Source organism: Balaenoptera borealis, assembly GCF_965194805.1.
Source record: "Balaenoptera borealis genome assembly, chromosome: 14".
Lineage (NCBI taxonomy): Eukaryota > Metazoa > Chordata > Mammalia > Artiodactyla > Balaenopteridae > Balaenoptera > Balaenoptera borealis.
In genome coordinates, this window is record NC_138875.1 from 58,574,832 (window position 1) to 58,588,363 (window position 13,532).

At 50.5% G+C, this 13,532-nt stretch overlaps 1 protein-coding gene and 1 long non-coding RNA gene across 3 annotated transcripts in view; one reads left to right on the forward strand and one right to left on the reverse strand.

The window, feature by feature from the left end:
* LOC309610594 overlaps window positions 1-7,312 on the forward strand; it is an 83,842-nt gene extending 76,530 nt beyond the window's left edge. Inside the window, exons 2-3 of the long non-coding RNA XR_014234066.1 lie at window positions 5,613-5,753; window positions 6,336-7,312. This is a non-coding gene — a long non-coding RNA (uncharacterized lncRNA). The remainder of the gene's footprint in view (window positions 1-5,612; window positions 5,754-6,335) is intronic.
* Window positions 1-13,532, reverse strand: part of L3MBTL4 (L3MBTL histone methyl-lysine binding protein 4) — a 311,741-nt gene that overhangs the window by 15,260 nt on the left and 282,949 nt on the right. The gene's annotated exons all lie outside the window — the stretch shown is intronic.

Here is a 13,532-nt window from a genome sequence, read left to right on the forward strand (position 1 = left end):
AGTTGTGACAATAGTGAAGGTGGGGACTTACATTTCCAAAGCCATTGTGGCTGGATGTGCCTAAAACCTATGGAAGCTGAAATTCAGACTGAAACTCAGGATCCTCAGGGCCACATTCAGATCTCACACCCAAGTGGCCCTGGAATGACACTGCAGGGGTCACCAAAGTCATCTGTGGAGTCCTGGTGCGCATGGATCCCCTGGCCGAGGCCGACGGAGGGCGGGCGTCTGTCTCCCAGGCAAACCGGTGCCCACGTGTGGCAACAGATCATACTGCGAACACACGCTCAGCCTGCCAGCTTTGAAATTATGTGGCTCTTGACAGACTTTAGAATGTGGGGTGATCTGCATTATTTTAAATTCAGTGCATAAAATTAGACTTTTGAAAATATCCACTGAGAGTTTTGCATACTTTTTTTTTTTTTATCGAATATGAACACACCGATTTTAGCTTTTTACCAAGCCCAGCATGGCTCACGTCACTACCTCGTTGTAAATAAAGCTCGTGAGCCTGTGATGAAGGTATTACTGTATTCTCATAAAATCAAAAGGATCAGATTATTCTATCCTGGGGCACTCTGAATAAACAGAGCCTTCTAGATTAGGAAAGGATGCCCACCAAGAAGAGAGGGCAGAAAGGTTCTCCTAACTGGGTAACATACATACATCTCACCCACCGGGCCCAGCTTCCAGCTCTGTGTGCAGCGGGATTCTTTCTGGGCGTTTCCCAGTTGTGTTTCCTCACTGCAGCAGTGCCTCCTACCCAGCTCCCCTAAGAGTCAGCCAAGAAAATTCAGCCTGCAAAAGCAGCCCGACCACTGGAGGTCTTAGCAGTTTACTTAATCAAAATGCCTTTTGCATCAGAAAATGAAATGTATGTGTAATCCTGGCTTTGCCTCTAACACTAATGTGTGAGTGACAATAAACAAGGATATGCCTACACATAAGATAGATGTATTTCCCCTTCCAAAAAACAGCATGGAATGCTTGTCACCTCGGTGGTTTGCCATTTGTAGAATAGTTTGGTTGGAAGAATCTTTGTGCTATTTTTCTCTCCCTGGGTATTTCTTTTGGGTTTTATGCCTTAAAAAATATAATGAAGTGTTTAATGACTTCAGTCAAGGTGCTCTGAGATCTGGAGCACTCTCAAATGCCCACGGCCAGAGTGTTCAACTCTGTGTCCAGCTGCAGGATCTAGGGAGGCCCCGACTAGAGCATCAAGACTTGGCCGGGGGTCTGAGTCCATCCAGCAGGACTCGGAAAGGAGTGAATAAATAGTTCCATCTCCCAAAGCGCTACGTCATTACCTTTCTTGCAGATGCAGTAACTCGCTTGGAATCCAGCTGACTCCTTGATGACACTGGTCTCCATGGTGAGTGCTATTACCTGCCCTTGAACGGAAGACCCCAGCCCATGCAGGCCGTCTTCTTCAAGTCCATGCACAGCCGGATGGGCCAGCTCTGGATGACATGTGACTCAGGGGTGGCTTTCGGGGTGAAAGGACCCAACAGACCCATGGCCTGGTGTACAGCACAGGGCGCTTCCAGATTCCAGACCTAAAAAAGTCTTCAGAGACTAAAGGATTTTAATTCATCTGAAAACAACATGAAAGTGGGTCCCTGAGTTCTTCTCTAACCCTGTCTTCGTCCTTCCATCCTTCCCACTTCTGCTCTACCCACCCGAGGAGAAAAATCCTTTATGGAAATGCTCTTTAAAAACATGGCTGTTTCTTCACAAAGGCTCACACAACGAAACTGAAGCAAGTGAGTCAAAAATGGTAACCAGAGGCTGCATGGCTGGGCCTTGAGTTATTTTTAATCCCACTAAAAACAGGGGCTATTTCACAAGTACCCTCTTCAATGAAAGGGGCAGGAATTCCACTGTGCTCTCCATTCCAAAGAGGAGGGAGTAAAAAATAAAATGGCGATGGGTCCCAACATCCAATTCCATGCTGCCTCTCGCCTGCTGTATAGTCTGGGACAGCCGCTGGCTTTCATCAGTTCACCCGGCACCGACTGAGCATCTGCTCCCTTTGCGGTGGGCGCTCTACTGCTGTGGTGACTTCCGCCGCAGAAGCAGGGAGAGTCAGGCCCTGCAGTTGGCAATGCCTCTTCTCCCCACCATCACCGATTTTCAAGGTCTTTGTAGTTAACATGCTTGGAGCCTTCATTCCTGGGCTGCATCATCTTGTCTTGATTTTGATGGCACTGGACTCAGACCCTCCTCTTTTCCATTTGTTCCCCGAAACAAAAGTGAGAAACAGAACAAGAGGAGCCCAACACGATCGGCGAGACAACTTTCTGTGCCTTTGTGGGAACAGCTCCTGAATCACAGGTGGGACGAAGTGCCCTGGATGGTCTACACCTGCACACTGTCCTGTCCCCGCGGGCCACCTGAGCGGTGGATGGTGCACACCGAGAGGTGCTGGCGGTGTAAACTCTGTCCTGGATTTTGATGACTTAGTACAAAAAGAAAGACTGTAAAATACCTCCTTAATAGTTTCTCAAATCTTGACTCACATGTTGAAACGATATTTTGGATATATTCGGTTAAATTGTCATTACAATTTTCCAAGCGGTCACAGACAGGCCTGGGATTCCTCGGAAGCCCCCCCTTTTGGGCTTTACCACCGGGGACCTGTGCTCAGAATCCACTGACCTTCCTCTTCGGCCAGGCCCCCTCGTTCAGGGAAAAGCAGGGCCCAGCTCTCGTCCACCCACCGCAGGCCGCCCTCCCCCGGGTGCCCCTCTCAGCCACCCTTACAGGCAGCATCTGGCTCACACCCTGCCTTTGGCCCCCCTGTCACTCAGGGGCTCCTGGGGTCCCCCCTCAGCACCACCCAGCTGTGTCCACCCTGTGCTAGACACGGCATCTCCAGTTCTCCCCCAGCTCGTCTGTCCCTCCTCCCTGGCCCCATCCCGGGATCTTAAGCCCCCTCCTCCCTCCTTCGGGGGCCGCCTCAGAAGCACCTCCTCAGGGTTCTTCTCCTGCCCACCCGCACCTGCTGGCCCAGCCTCCATCCACACAGGTGCCTTCTGAGGTGTGTGCTGCCAGACACAGCCAGATCCCGACAGAGCAGGTCACTGAACAAGCAAGGAACACTTCGCAGAGCAGGGCCCAGCCCTCCCCATGGGAAGGGATCTAGTGCTTCTGCTTCTGGTCCTGAGGGAGGGGTTTTAGCTCCTTCTTCCGGTCCTCTGTAGCAAACACTCTTTTAAGGGGTCTTGAATCCCAGGAGTCAGTCTATCGGTTCCCAGTCCCAGAGGCTCAGGGCTCCCTGGCACGAGGCCCTCAGGCCTCTCCCCTGTGCACGGCCCTCTCCCAGCCCGTGGTGGGGTGAGCCCTGCCTCCTCGGGGTGCCTCCCATAGGATCCCCACCTTGCTGCCCTCCATGGAAATTGTCTGTTTGCTCTGCAGCTCCATGAGTGGAACATCGGTTCAAGGGCAGTCATCTCCAATGCAGCCTCACATCCCCATGGGGTGACGCAGACCTGACACATGGTACCCAGCAGCACAGGTGCTTCCCACCTGGTAGGGCCGTTGGACCATCTAAGGAATTTTACTGCAGAGCCAAGTAATGCAGTGGCAAATGCTTACTTAAGTCTGTGCCAGTAAACGATGAGTTTCCATCCTGTGGGCTTTCATTTGCCAAGTACACTCATTACTGAAAAGGCTGGGAATTGTTTGTGACTTGGACTCTTACTCCTTAATTTGGTACGCGAGAAGCAGATATTCCCCTGGTTTCATTTTAACAAAAACGCAGCAAAATCCATGTTAACTTTTGATATGTTAGTCATACAACAAAAGATTTCAGGGCAGCATGTTTTTTGATGGCTAAAGGGTGACCTTTTAGTTTAGTATCTGCTTCACACAGCTTGAGACATCATTAATTAAGTTCTTTTGATTGAATACTACATCCCAATCACCCAGTATGTCTTTTCTTTTTTTTTTGAATCCTCTGCAAGACTGTTTTCCTTCACTTGCAAAGGTGAGACCATAACTGAATGAACACTAGCATCAACTTGACCGAGAACTGGAGCTGCTCCTCTCAAAGCCGGCCTCCCCTTCCTGGGACCTCCCTGCCTCTTCCGCGGGTAGTTACCAAAGAACGAGCCCTGTTGGGTTGGATTTACAAACGGGAAGCCCCTGCCATCTTTACATACGTAAAGAAAACACCACTGTGCGTGAAGAAACTTTAACTCCAGCAGCGGATGGGAGCACGTCCTTGAGGCAAATGGATTTGGAAGCGAAGCCCCCTGAGCTGAGGGCAGCGTGTGGTCCCTGCTCCTAGGCTGGCAGCACAGTGCGACCGGGGCCAAAGCCCAGGCCGGTCTGCCAGCCGTGCTCTTATCACGTGGAGGCTGGGAGGGCAGTGAACTGATACAAGCACAAACCTTAAAACATTACACGGCCGGCCGACCTCTGGGGGGCAGACGCCAGGTGCTATTTCTCTAGCTCACCAGCACGGCACCTGGTCCATAGAAGGTGCTCCGTAGGTATTTAGTGACAAGGCAGGTATAGGTCGTGGCAAGGGGCAGAAGAACAGACCCTCCTGCCTGATGGGAAGTTGAAGCGCTCACCATGGACGTGCCATAAGTGACACTCTGCCGGACGTGCCACGAGTGACACTCTGCCGGACCTGCCTCCTTGTTCCCTGTCCTGCCCTCTTCCCAGCTGCCGGTCGCACTGTCAAAGCAAAGGGTCTGTGGGTCCTCAACGTGATCAGAGAATCCCCAGGTCAGATCCGGAGGGAGGACTCCTCGGTTTCCTAGGCTCGCGGTGACGCCCCACGTGCCCGGGGCACAGCTCCGTGCCTGCCGGCCAGGAGCGCTCAGTCAGAATGACCAACGGCACACAGGGGATGCAGCCGGGGCTCCAGGACCATGGGCTCCAGACTTGGGGCGAGCTGGGGACCAAGGGGACAAGTTTTTACTTTTTTTAAAAAAAATAAATTTATTTATTTTTGGCTATGTTGGGTCTTCGTTGCTGCGCGTGGGCTTTCTCTAGTTGCAGCGAGCAGGGGCTACTCTTCGTTGTGGTGCGTGGGCTTCTCATCGTGGTGGTTTCTCTCGTTGCAGAGCACGGGCTCTAGATGCCTGGGCTTCAGTAGTTGTGGCACGCAGGCTCAGTAGTTGTGGCTTGTGGGCTCTAGAGTGCCGGCTCAGTAGTTGTGGCGCATGGGCTTAGTTGCTCCACGGCATGTGGGATCTTCCCAGACCAGGGCTCGAACCTGCGTCCCCTGCATTGGCAGGCGGATTCTTAACCACTGCGCCACCAGGGAAGCCCAACAAGCTTTTACTCTTGATTTTATTTACCCCAAGTGACTTCATGGGGGTGGTGCGATGAGCCCTCTTTTACAGATAATGCAACGGTCTCAGACCCAATCAATAACTTGGCAAAAGTGATTCCGACGCAGGGCTGGGATGCCGACCGCGGAGCCCTCCACCCTGGCGGGGTTCTTTTCCTCCCGTCCTTCAGAAGCGGGTTCTTTCTGTCACTGCATTTACATTTCTGTCCGAAGGCAGAGGCAGAAGTGACACTTGGGGGTGATTCTCGGGAAGACAGCGTTGCTTCTTAATAAGGAAAACCGACTAAGACCCATCTGTCTCCAGACAGATCTCTGGAATAAGCATGGTCGGATGTATCTCAAAATGAACAAGCTTACAGGGAGTCGACCCAGGACCCAAGTGGACCTCATCAGAGATGCTCTGGGAGCTTTGGAAGGACGGGGATGGCGCTCAGCCTGCCAGGAGGTGAGAGGAGGCTGCCGTCCTGGGTGAGCAAGCCGAGGGCCCGCCCGCCGCCTGGGCACGCACACGGCTGCCCGTCCTTCTCGGCTCCGGCAGGAGAGCTGCTCCTTCCTTGGCAAGATGCTCAGCACAGATGCTTGCACCAGGCTGTGCCAAGGGCCCCCCTCGTGGAGGTGCAGACGTGTGACAGAGAGAATCAGAAACAGGAGTCTGCATCCTAAGGCCCGAGTGACTAATCTGCATGTCCTGGGGCCGGTGTGCTGTCACAGGGCTCTGTGCTCCCATCGGAGAGTGGTCCCGGGGGGGCTGTTCCAGCCCAGGGCAGCCCTGGAGGGTCTGCTCTGGGAGAGGGAGGACCTGGCGGAAGCTGGGACGCCCCTGCGAATTAAAACTGCGCCCCCTCTTAGGTGCTGATGACATATTTTACTTGTGATCCTTGTTTTGTTGAAAACACATAAATACACTAGTATTTCACATCTCACTTTCCACATTTGACTTTTGGGCAAATCCAATGAGGAAGCAGCTTATGGGATATTTTCTGTTTTTAGGAGTTGTACGTATTTCCAATGTTTTCTTTGTTTTCAGGGAAACAAGCCGAAGGGATGCACCTGGGAGAGGCTGCGGCTGGGGGCTGGGGCTTGATTCTCATCCCTGCTCCCCCCCTTCCCCCCGCCGGGGTCTGCACCCGCGCCAGACTTCCCCAGGGCTTCGTGTTCTGAGGGACCCCTCCTGCCTGTCCCCCTGCACGCACGGACCCAAAGGGCTTCTCAGCCCCATGGAGTCCTCTGGGCTCCTTGGCCTGGTCTCACCTGCTGATAACAGGGAGCACAGAGGGCTGAAGACTGGAAGAAGTGAGGGCAAAACAAAGCAATGTTAAGGCTAGCTCTCCTTGTTGCAAGAAGAAATGAATAATGCTGGTATTCTATAGGCTTCAGTCTTTTCTTTTAAAATTATTAGAATTATAAGAAGAAATGTTATTCCAGTACTTAAGAAAAGCTACTTTCTCTGGAGCTTGATAAAACGTGCAGTCTCTCCATAGTCTTCTTCACGTGATTCAAGTCTTGTCGGAAACTCGGTTCTAAGCCATTCAAAGGCTATTCTTTTCAGTCTTCTATCTTCTCTCCCTAAACACCCCTTGAATCCCTCAATGTCAATATGCACAGATGACATATATGACCTCTTTTCCAATTTATTAGCATTCAAGAAAATGGAAAGCTTTTACTATTCTCAGGTTGTGTGTGTGTGTGTGTGTGTGTACGTGTGTGTGTTCTAGGAAAACGGGAAGGGAAAAAAACCCTCCAACCATGGAAGCGGGCAGGAACAAGCACCTGGCAAATACAAGGCAGAGAGATAATGAAGGAATCTGATCGGCCACTACGCTCTGCATTTCAACCTTCTGCAAAGTGGGAGCCCTGCCAATGGAGACCTCCACCCTACACCGGAGCAGACCTGTCCGAGCTGCCCCCCTCCCCCAACAGCTGCCACCCTGCCCTCACCTGTGTGTGTCCCATGTGCCTGAACAGCTGGCCTTAAGCCATCTCTTCTCCTCATTTTGTCCTGTGGGCTGAGCTGATTTTCCAACCACCCCCCCCCCCCACCGCCCCGAGCTGCAGGCACAGTCAGAGGCTGTTTTTGATGGTAACTCAGCACAGGAGGCAAGAACGTTCATTGGTCTGAAGCAGGGCCTCTGCCGCCTGAAATGCACATCCTTCCACTAGAATTCCCTGTGGAAGCCTGGAACCAGAACAACCCACAGAACCAGTCAGGAACTGGGCTGCACGAAGTGTGCAGGGGCCCGAACATGCCGGGCACACAGCCCACCACGTGCCTTGAGAAAGTACCGGCTGAAAACTATGCTCTCTGTTGCTGGAAAACCTAGCCAGGATAAATTAAAGCTCAGAAAAGTACGTTTGTGATCCTACTGCATTTACAGTATACATTTGACTTAGATGCTCATTTTACACATTCCTAATATCTTGCAGAAATGACAGTCTATCTATAATTTCCAGTTTTAAAAAGTGCAAGAGATTGGATCAAATCTCTGACATCTATCACGTGCCTGTGTAGAGGGGTCGGAATGTGCTGGGATAAGAGGTAGTATGATTTTTCCTGGAACGACTTAATTGACTATTGTTTTCCATTTATGTGATTATATCAAAAGATACACAATTTGGAAATTATATATTTTACGCGTATCAGTAAAAGTACCTACTAGGCAAGTATCTCCAGGAAACTTCCAAGTAACTATTCCAAACCTATCATATCAGACATTCCAGCAACAACCAAGGGGCACCTGAGGAGGTGGACTGAGCTGCATCACCTGGGCAGGTAGATGGCAGTTTCCTCGGGTCGCTTACCTCAGCGCACGGACAGACATAAGAAACACTGACGGGTCTCTGTTAGGGGAGCCCTGACTTGCTCATATGAGAGGCAGACAGTCTCTTGTAAATGAAGCCTCAGCTCCCCCATGAAGGGGACTTTGTGACGACAGGGTAAGCCGCCTTCTCAAGTAAATGACACCGCTTTTCAGCTCTGCAGGAATAACTGCCTTTGGGATCAGTGATCCTGTCGGAAAGGCTACCTTCCACTGAAGACCCTGTGGGAGTCACGAGAATGAGATTATGTCTGAAGGACTGAAAGTGATGGATGGTTCGGTCACAGGATTACCCATCACTGGTAATGAGTTATGGGAGTAAGGTGGTTACCAACCAAATCCTTCTCTTAATTATCCACTATAAAAGGAAAGATGGGGCTTCCCTGGTGGCGCAGTGGTTGAGAGTCTGCCTGCCGATGTAGTGGACACGGGTTCGAGCCCTGGTCTGGAAGGATCCTACGTACCGCGGAGCAACTGGGCCCTTGAGCCACAATTGCTGAGCCTGCGCATCTGGAGCCTGTGCTCCGCAACAAGAGAGGCCGCGATAGTGAGAGGCCCGCGCACCGCGATGAAGAGTGGCCCCCGCTTGCCACAACTAGAGAAAGCCCTCGCACAGAAACGAAGACCCAACACAGCCAAAAATAAATAAATAAATAAAATTTAAAAAAAAAAAAAAAAAGGCAAGATGCCGAGATCTGTGTGTTCATGTGGGTGGGTGTGGATTTAAAGGCACAGCAGCGTTAGGGATGGAGAGAGCCGGTGTGTGGAGAAGACCCGCTCAGGTGAGCTGTCAGCACGCTCTCAAAGCCCTGCTCTTGTGATGCGTAACATTTAGAAACATCCTGCAGCGCTTCTAATAAACCATCTGCAAGAGAAAACATGGGGAACAAGATGGAATGCTGACAGAGGACAAATGGCAGTGATGGAAAATGTGCCTGAAATAAATGAAAAACAGCACGTTTCTGAGGCCGGACGACCCCTCCTGCTTCCCACGTCACCTGTGCGCGTTCAGAGAAGGAGCGCTCCCTCCTGGTCCAGGTCTCCTTATGGCCAGTGTCCCCACCCCAGACACTCCTCTGCCACGTGGTCAGGCTGCGCTGTGGCAAAGTCCATTCTAACCTGGGCAGCAAGATCTGTTAAACTCTGTTCAAGGCCATGTACCTCTACTAGGACACACCCGTGTCACACTCTGGGGGATGTAGGGATAAATCACTGAGGCAACAAGTCTGCGGGATGAAAGTACCGCTGAACCCCACCACTGAGCTCCACCTTATTCTAGAACGACGCCCACCTCAGATCCGTTGCTGCCACTTTAATAAACCACCCCAAATCGCTGCTCGTCAGCCATTCTCATGGTCTCCTCTTTTCAGGGGTTCCCACTGAGTCATTCAAAGTGGAAGATGATGACGGTTGAATGCAAGTCCAAAGAAAATGTTAAACACACTTCACCACGTAACCGTAACAACACCAGATGTTCCCCACATAACTATTTGGGGAAAATGCCATTCTATTTCAGACTCTGAACAGGAAGGGGAGAATTCCAGGGGACCCTTCCCCACTCCTCATCTCTGCATGTTATTCTTTCAAAGGTTGGCTATTGTTGCTTATGCTTCCGTTTGTTTCTTGGTGAGAGAATTAATTAATAAGCTAAAATAATTTGCACTGAGTGAATCTGAACCTTGTTCCTAAATTATTTTTGGACTTTGGTTTTCTTGAATCATGGGTAATGATCTAAGTGTTGTTAGGAGAATTTTTTCTCAGAAGAAAAAATTTTACAGGTGTAGATTAGTGGCCCAAATCATATTGGTAAATTCTAGGTAGGGAAAAGGAAAACTGCTGGTTGGGCCTCAAATTATGCTGCCTTAATGACTAGGAAAAGATAATTCGCAACTTTTCCTTTCTGGGAGCTCCAGATTAACAGTGCTGCAGGGAGGAGAAACAATTTGACGAAAGCTTTTACCTGCCAGCTGAAACTAAGCAGCCTATTTATGAACTGCTCTGAAGTTTAAGTAAAAAGCTCTTACCTACTCAAAGTTCGAATGAGAGAGCTGGGCAGACGGGTGGAAGACACAAAGGAGAAACACAAGCTGGGAAGGAAAAACATAATGGACTGAACCAAAGGCAATAACCTGACAGGCGATACGGGGGTCAGTGGGGACCAGAAGACGAATCCAGTTATGGCCGACCTGTGACAGCCCTGGAGGGGAGACAACATCGTGGCTAAAGAACGTCCTATCAAATACTGGGTGAAATGCTCAGCTCGTCCTGCTCCCACTCGCTAAAATCCAGTCCTCTTCCCCTTTGCCTCCCCAAGCTGACCCCACCCCACAAGGCCCAGCTCTCATGCAGCACTAAGTGCCAGGCACCGTTTTAAGCCACAAAGAGGAAATGGAGTTTGCCTAAGAACCTGCTAGAAAGCGAACTCGCAGCTGGGCTGTCTGGCCTCCTGGCCTCCCTTGACCTCGACATTACTCTGCCTTATGAAGGAACTGATGGGTATTTAAGTTATGGAGGAATATTATCAACACATAGGCAAAGACCGGTCTGGAGATGAAGGTTTAGTAAGAATCCATGTGGAGGAATTATTTACCTGCCTGGGATGTAGGAGTTAGGCCTTGAGGTGTGACATCTACGGGGTCAAGTTTAGAGCACAGGAGAACAGGGTAGAGGACACAGAATAGAGTGGATTTGGAGTAAGGGGTTTGCGGGCGGCGGGAGGGGCGCGGCGCATTACGTGCGCACCCCAGGAGACAGGCTAACTCAAGGGGCGGATTTTGCGGTCGGGGTCGGGGGATGGGTGCCGCGGAGTGTCCGAGTGACTCTGAGTGTGCGCACCGTCCGTAGGGCCAGCCGGCAGCCAGGGGTGCCATCGTGCCGTCTTGGCTTAGGTCTGGCAGGTAAGAGTGACCGGGTCAGAGAGAGCAGCCAATTCACAGAAGCGGTGTTGGTGGCACAGCTGGGGCCCCAGAGAACAAAGTAAGAGTCTGAAGGAGATGCAGCCTTTGATCTGCTCCACTACGACTATGGACCAGTAAAGGCACATGAACGCGAACACCTTTCACCGGAGATCCCTCCCCGGTCAGAAGTGCAGCTCCTGTGCCGTGGTGGCTGAGCTCCACACAGCCTCGGGAGGTGCCGGGGGTCCAGATCTGTCCCCAGTCCCAGGGCCAGCAAAGCACACAGGGGGGATCAAAGCTGGCCCCTGACTCTCACCCACCTCACCGCTCCTCCCATCAGCCTCATGTTGTTTTCTCATCTCTACGAGGTTGATGCGTCTGTGTTCGCCTGCAGCATCACAGATGAGGTGACCTTTAATAAACATTCCCTGGGAGCCTCTCGTGGGAGTTTGCATCTCTCCTCTTCATCTCTGGTGGATGTAAGGTTTTTCTTTTCTTTTTTTCCTTTTCTAAATTTTACAGTGTGCCCTTAAGGAAAGATTTCAAAATAGGCACTGTTAAATTCTGCTAAGAGCAAAACGAACAGTTCTGAGCCAAAGAGTGCCTGTCCTCCGTCGGGAGCTGCCTGCGGTTGTGACCCGGCTGCTGTGACGCGGGGACAGAGCCGTGGAATTGGCAACAGGATGCCCTGTGCACTCGCCATGGGCACCTTGTCTAGATATGTGACTTCCAGAGCCTCAGATTTCTCCACTGGCAAATGGCGTGAGTTAGTAACAACACAGGATTGTTAAGGGAATTACATCGCTTGGATGGGGTAGCACTATGTGAATGATAGGAATGACCATTTCTTTTTGTTTTCGACCCTCCCTTCCAGCCAGAGAGCAGGTGACTCCCAGGTAAAAGAGCAGATGGGCCTCTCCTTTCGTGAGTGGGCAGGGCGGCCCCTCTGTTTCTGGGGCCTTCGCTGAGGCCTGAGTCTGGCTGGCTGTCGGGCTTCAGGTGCCACGCCTCGGGGGCCCTTGTAGGGAACCCGCCTCAGTGGGGTGGGGAAGGGTCTGAGCGGCCCACACGCTGCTCTCTTCTTTCTGTCTTTCTTGCCGTTGCTCCCTTCTTTCTGTCTTTCTTGCCGTCTCCGGGGAGAGACGAGGACTCTGCAGAGGGAGCAAAGGATACTCTCAAATGGGCTTCTTTCTCCAAAGCAGAATGAAAGTGAAGCCTTAAGGAATTCACGTGAATCTTAACACCTCTCCACTGCCCTCCGTCAGTCCAGCCCTGGCTGCTGACACCCCCCTCCCAGGAGTGTGGGAGTGTCACCGTCGGAAGCACATTGCTGCTTCGCTACACAGATGGGCCAGGCAGGAGGGGATCTATGTCAGCTCCTGCTGTGCGTGTCCAGTGGGGTGTCCACACACAGTGGGCAGCACAGACGAGCCAGACCGAGACCCCAGCCTCATCCTGGCATTAGTTCCCCCTCCCCCTCCCTCTTTAACGATGCTCACAGTAAATGACAGTATTTGATATACGTCTCTGTATATCTCTGCCACGCTGACTGCCTTTTGATAAAAGCTCATAAAACAAATCAGAAATGACCAAAAGTAGGTTAGGGGAAAGGTGAGAAATAGCAACTCTGAAATAATTCTAAACCAGTGTATGATTTTAGCCAAGTGAGCTGATAAACTAGGCCATTCAAATATATTACACCAATATTTTCTCCGGCAAGAGATTGCTTGTTGGATTTGCATTCAGTTTCACTTTAGGACTTAATTCCTGGCTGAAAAAAAAAAAAAAAAAACTGGAGGGGAATTTTCCATTAGCTGTATTTTACTTAGACCCAGATCCAAAGCCTGGCCAAGGCGTATTACAATATATAATCAAGCATAATTACATTGAAATATTAAACCACCATCAGCTATTAGAAATAATGAAATTTCTTGCATAAAGTCATCGCATGAATTGCTCTGGCGATTGTCAGACTCCCTCATCAGGAGAATCTGCCTGAAGTTGCAGGGGTTTCACTGGCCAGAGTGCTGCAGGCCATCAGCAAATCTGTGGACCGGGGCGGGGTGGGAGAGCTTCCATCAACGCTGCAGCATTAGAGGAAGTTCTCTCTCTAATGACATCCTTGGATGAACACTTCTGTGGCATAAACAGCTGAATTCCAACAGTAATAAACATTATTCTAAAGTAATTAAAGTACTGGTAGAATTTTAGGCTATGTGATAATAGACAATGCAATAAAAGCAATTCTACGATTGTCGGAGGGGCCCTGTATGATGTATTCACAGTGCTTCCTGATATCCTCCAAATTTTTGTTTTTGTAATAGAGAATTTAAATTATATTTAGCTCAAGCCGGCATTTGAATTTAAATCCTAAAAAAAATCGAGTTTCTCTAAAGCATTTTAAAGCAATCTTGCTCATAGTACTTATTTGCTTGGCCAACTCTTCGTGTAGATAAGAAAAGTAAATGGTAGGCCATTAGACAAAACATCCAATACTCTGGAATTACCGAC